Source organism: Tachysurus vachellii, chromosome 12, assembly GCF_030014155.1.
Source record: "Tachysurus vachellii isolate PV-2020 chromosome 12, HZAU_Pvac_v1, whole genome shotgun sequence".
NCBI classification, from domain to species: domain Eukaryota; kingdom Metazoa; phylum Chordata; class Actinopteri; order Siluriformes; family Bagridae; genus Tachysurus; species Tachysurus vachellii.
Window position 1 is genome coordinate 18,712,804 of NC_083471.1, and position 6,494 is coordinate 18,719,297.

Here is a 6,494-nt window from a genome sequence, read left to right on the forward strand (position 1 = left end):
TCACTATACGTTTTCTACACAGGAGAGCATTTGTATAACAGAAAAAACATGCAACGTTGTGTTCACACTGGTTGTGAACTCATACAATGTGTCTTTGTAAGCATAACAGTGTTATTTCCACTGAATTGAGTAGTAAAGAGAAACACAACAATCTGAATTAGATTTAACAATATTAATAATAAAGTTTAATAAAATGTAATAATAAAGTCAGAGTGTAAAATATGCTCCCAAATCTACACCGAGTGCTTTGGCTACAATGACTGTTGCGATATTGTTATGTCATGTATTGAAGATATCATGGTATTTGTCACTTTAGGAAGGGTTTTAAAAGGATGTTTTATCCTGCATGCATTTCACATTTTTGTATCCTCTCTAGACAATTCTCTGTATAACACATTTCATCATTTTTAGATCAAGTGTCTTTTATTATCTAGCTGAAAACCTGGTATAAACATTATACCAATATTTTTATTCAAGCTTATTTGAAAATACATGAGTGCAAAGTGCTATCAGTAAGTGTGTTGACATAATTCTGTCTCAGAAGTGAGAGAGTCAGTGTTATGCTGGTGTGCCTATCCACAGTAATGTGTCTGCTGAGGCATGTATTTTTTGACTTGTTCTTTCTTCCTTGCTGAACATAAGCTTTTTTCCCCAAATAGCATAACACCTACATTTTAGTAAAGGGTTTAGGGGATGTAAATGAGGGCTTAGGGGTAAATTCTTTACCCATAGTTATATTTCCTTAACAAGTTCTTTACCTGTTATATAATTTGATATATAGATTTATATATTTGGCTATTTTGTTTCACAGATCATAGTATAAGTACATTGGAGATGCTAAACTGTGTTGTTAACGAGCATCTATATTTATCAATACCTGTAAACTGAAGAGAGAGTTATATAATAACTTCCCCAATAGGCACCAGTCAGTAACGCACCATGCGATGTGTTAACCCTCACTGTCTTTGACACTTGAGTCTTTGCACTTATCTGCTATTGTGTGTCACTTTCACTTGTTTGCAAAGTGTTTCATCGCAGTCAACTTTGTTCCAATAAATGTTTCTATAAATGTTTACAGAAACATCCCGTTCTTGATTGTATGACAAATGTTCACAGATAACTATAACTAGAACAAATGTATTTTTTGAAATGCATTTGATAAAACATCAAATATATGACATCTAAACTCCATAAGCTGGTATGCATCTTCTTTTCTAACCCTATAGTCTCACTTGAAAGGGTTCGGTTTCATTTTGATGAGCCTGATTCTGTAGTGTGGCAGTCTGCAACAATAAAGTATTTTTTACACCACCTCAAACTCAAAAATGTGAGATGAAATTAATGCTAGTGATGTTTACATTTCTGACACCCTTATCCAGAGTGACTTACTTTTGTATATACATTTCCATTTATGCAACTGCTAAATTAAGGGCCTTGCTCAGGGGCTCAGCAGTGGCTTCTTGGTGGACCTGGGATTCAAACTCATGACTTTCTGATCAGTAGTACAACACCTTAACCACTAGGCTATCACATCCCACATAATAAGAGCTTTGTATGTATGTGAGATGACCAAGATCATTAAATAAACTTCAAAGAACGTCTATTACTATAACATATTAAATGTATTAAAAGAAAATAAACTCAATCAACTAGCTGGTTATGATTTTTTCAAATAATATTCAAACAGTATTTTAAAATTGTGTTCCCTGGAGTTCAGATGTATTGCAAATGTTAGAGTATTTCCTTATTTGAAACTTGCTGAGAACTTCTTGGGTAACTAGCGAATTGAATCGGGTGTGTTTGAAATAGTCATAATAGGAAAATGTACAAAGGAGCTATATTTGATCATTGTGAAACATTGGCCTGCTGTTGACTTTTAGCACTACATGTAATAGAGCTATACTGCAATTCTAAAGAAAAATGATTGATGATGAAGTGCTGAGAAAGACAGGTTGGCAAATACTGACATAGTAGCACATGATAGATGTTTACAATACTTCTTTTTCTTAATGGGGCACATGATGGTCCTTTAATATAGAAAACTGACTAAGATCATTTTTCTGTAGTCACCTGATGTACAATTTGTTTTTGTTTCCAAAGAACAAAATCCAGCTCATCTAGATTTATCTTGCTGTCTATCATACCTTAAAATAGCATATTCTGTCAAAGCATTTCATATCTACTGTCACTATCAGTTTGCTTATTATCTTATTGTGTTTGACATAAAAGGCATATTGCATTACAGTACACTCTATGCACAGGCAGGATAAAGTACTAAGTTTGGAAAACTAAAGACAGCCACAGAATTGCCTTTTTTTTAACTACAGTATAGTGGTCAAACTGTAGTAGTGGTCAAACATTTTGTGAATGACTACTACTACTTTCATATTCATCAATCCACTCTGTCACCAGTCTTGCTGTGTGCATTAGTGCATTATCTTTCTAATACCCTGCACCATCTTCAGTGTACAGTGTTTAAAACACTGGGTGCAAATGAAGAATAAGAGTAAGTCCTTGTGTCATACTGACTGAAAGTGATTTATAAATGGTCCATAAATTAAATGTTCGATTGGGAACAGGTGAATTTAAGTCTGGTGACCGTGATTACCAGAGTCAGTTAGGCTTATAACTGTATAAAGGTTCATAATAAATAATAATGACTACATGATGATAATGATTTGAAGATTCAAGGAAACACACAGTTCTGGGGAAATATCGCATAACATTGATACCTCATAACATTGATAACTGTCATGCTGCTAAAAGTTTCTTCTAAACATCTATCAGCAAGCTATCAGCCACAGATTACACATTAACCTCTTGGACTGTTGTGCCAGTATTTCATCCTACATGTTATTGCCACTGACCATCTGTTCAGGTCTCTTAGCCCCAGCACTCCCGACTCATTGTCCATCATGGCAGAAGCAATCATCCACATCAAACCATGTGTCTGGGACAGATGGTCCAGCTCACGTCCCACTTTACACCAGTTTCCCAAATACTGAAATTTTTCTTCTGCTGTATTTCCCATTTCCTGTTTGATCTGCATCCTTGTGAGTTATTTCTCAAGTAATAATCAAGTCTATATCAAGCAACTAAAATTGAAGATTGCACAACTATATGGAGAAACTAATGGAGAAAATGAGCAATGGATATTATGTCAGTGTAGAAATGCCAAGGGGGGTCAGATCTTTATGTTGTATATTAGACATCAGAATGGTAAACTTCTATCAATGATTGTATTTATTGGAAGAATTTTCTTATTATTGATAAAACTCGTCATTTTTTAAATTATCTTTATGCAGTGGACTGCAATAAGCAAAATGATATCTGAAAATTTAAATTCAGTATTAATACAGAAGGAAGTGAACCCCTGGGAGATGATGAGACAAAGGAAAATGAAAATGTATTGAAACAGACTAATCACTCTGATGCTCAGCAAAGTTACATTGTCACAGTAGATGGATTATTTGTCAGCCACTTAACAACACAGTCCTGTGAAATATACTATTCAGTCAATGATATTTATCTTGCATTTATAACAATGGACATTGTCACAAAACAGCTTTACAGAAATTCAGATATAGATTAATGATGAAACCACAAAAAAATCCCTGCAACTACATGTAGAAGATACATTGAGATGAACCAGACTCAACAGGGAACCCATCCTCATCCTAGTGACACTGGATAGTGTGATTATAGATCATTTCTCAATTTCTCATTTCCAAGCAATGCTAAGTGTGTTGGATGGAACGTAAATATCTTAAGTGAGAGTCATTTTTGATTGCATTAGAGTTTACATTTGCTGTACCAACGTGACATTATGGACAGTTTTATGACTGAAACCTAAGCATAAACTGTACAGGGGCTGTAAGGGGGCTGTTGATGGTGGGTGATGGGGCATGACAGTATTCAGATATCACACACAAAGATTACCAAAAATTAATCCTGTACTTTGCTGGCATATGTTATTCTTAACAAAAATACCAGTGTGATTGTTTTGGAATTAAAGTGCATTATAGTATACACTTTATAGGATTAAGATGTCTAAGCCTTTGTCTTTATTCATGAGAATTTCTCACCACAGTTCAAGTAGATTAAAGTGCACATGCAATAAAAAAACAACCCTGGCCGGGATAAGGCAGCTACTGAAGACTATATTGATGTATAGGATATGTATAATCTACAGTATGCTTTGCTCTGAGCCATTTTTCACCACTCTTCACTATACGTTTTGTACACAGGAGAGCATTTGTATAACAGAAAAAACATGCAACGTTGTGTTCACACTGGTTGTGAACTCATACAATGTGTCTTTGTAAGCATAACAGTGTTATTTCCACTGAATTGAGTAGTAAAGAGAAACACAACAATCTGAATTAGATTTAACAATATTAATAATAAAGTTTAATAAAATGTAATAATAAAGTCAGAGTGTAAAATATGCTCCCAAATCTACACTGAGTACTTTGGCTACAATGACTGTTGCGATATTGTTATGTCATGTATTGAAGATATCATGGTATTTGTCACTTTAGGAAGGGTTTTAAAAGGATGTTTTATCCTGCATGCATTTCACATTTTTGTATCCTCTCTAGACAATTCTCTGTATCACACATTTCATCATTTTTAGATCAAGTGTCTTTTATTATCTAGCTGAAAACCTGGTATAAACATTATACCAATATTTTTATTCAAGCTTATTTGTTACACTGGTGAGAACAAAGAGCTGCTCTTTGATTCTTACAGTATCACTCCCAGGTGGTAAGAGAAGCCTTGGCTTACAGAGATTGTGCGTGATTACATATAGAAAGTATTTGTGTATAGACAAGCAATTCAATCCAGGCTTGCCCTGTGGATTTTGTGGTTCTTTCCCTGAAGGCAATCGCATTTACAGGCATCTCCCTCATATGGGAAAGCTCTGCTTTTGGGAGGGGCCTGTAGCCATAGCTCCATATTTACGCTTTTAGTTACATAAGCTTTTTCTGGGAAATGGATTCCATGCCGGTATTTTACCTTGTAATTACTCTTGCAACCAGTTTAATTTAAGTAGCTGTCAGGATGTAATTCCTCAGTAGAATTAGCACAGGATGTGAAAGAATTTTGAACTATTAGAGAAAATTGATTTTTTTTTAAATTAAAAAAATATTTTTTTCTTTAAATTTTTCTTTTTCTTAAAGGCTTCTTACCAAAGATTTTGCTTGATCATTGATGTTTAGGACACTTTCTGCAGCTTGAACTTTTCTTGCATAATATAGGCTTTGTATATTTACTCCTAGATTCTTCTCCTTCAATTAAGAAATTGAATTAAAAAAGTAATCTTCCTCATTCATGTTTACTACATATGCTATGCCTTCCCATGGGCCTTCTTAATCAATGCTGATAATATTTTATGAACTGGAAAAATATACATTGGGCCCACTGGACAACAAACTGTGGGTTATTACAGTTAGTACAGTCACTAAGTTGAGAATCATTTCTTGTGTTTACTGGTAAATCTTAACTATGTAGGTTTTTATTTAGGTTTATGTTAATGCAGGTATAGATAGCTCATTTTTCCATACAAGTTAAATTGGTTAGTACATTTCTTTAAACATGCATGTTTGGCATACGTCAGCCATAATGCTTCATCTGGTAAAAACAACATGTGAGGACACACTTGATGAGGCATTTTTCAACTACAAAATGCTTCTGTCTATATCATCCAACATAGAGGTGACATATTGAGTGATCATTATCATGTAATAGCATACTATAAATCACAAGAGGGCTGTTCTCCTCAAAATAATAGCTAAAAACAAATGTAAGGAATACTTATTTTTAAGAGGTTAAAAAAATAAGTTTTTATTACTTTATTTTCTATTCATTTGGATAACGATCTTTCAAGACAATGAACATTTTCTTAAATTAGAATATATTACATATTTAATTTACAGTTCATCAGAATGGTTTGTTGAATGAATTATAAATGAAATAACACCATCATTCTCACCCGTGTACCTAACCAAAAGCAAAATTTGGCTCTATTTAAGCACATTTGTAACCTACATACATCAGTGACTTACTTCAGTAACAACATGAAGACTTAACTCCTGTAGCCAGACTACATAACCAAGATTCAAGATTAGTTTTATTATATATAAGTATGTGTCTCATACACAATTATATATAGAATAACTTGCAGTGAAATTAAATCTGTCCTACTCCTCCTTAGAATGTGAATGTAAATAACTAAATTAAAAATAAGAAATGAATAAGTAATTTAAAAAAATGTATTTATTCAGAATGCACAAAAATGTTCAGTTATGTTACATGTAGTAACAGCCCCAGTACAAAAGTGTGTGTTGAGTTGCCAGTGGAATGCAAAGTGACAGAGAGTTTAATGGAGTCCCGAGGGATCTGAATGGTAGACCTGGTGGTCTGTGTTGAAGAGTATGATGGCCTGAGGCAATAACTCCCTTGTGAGCCTCACAATTTTAACCATTAGACTA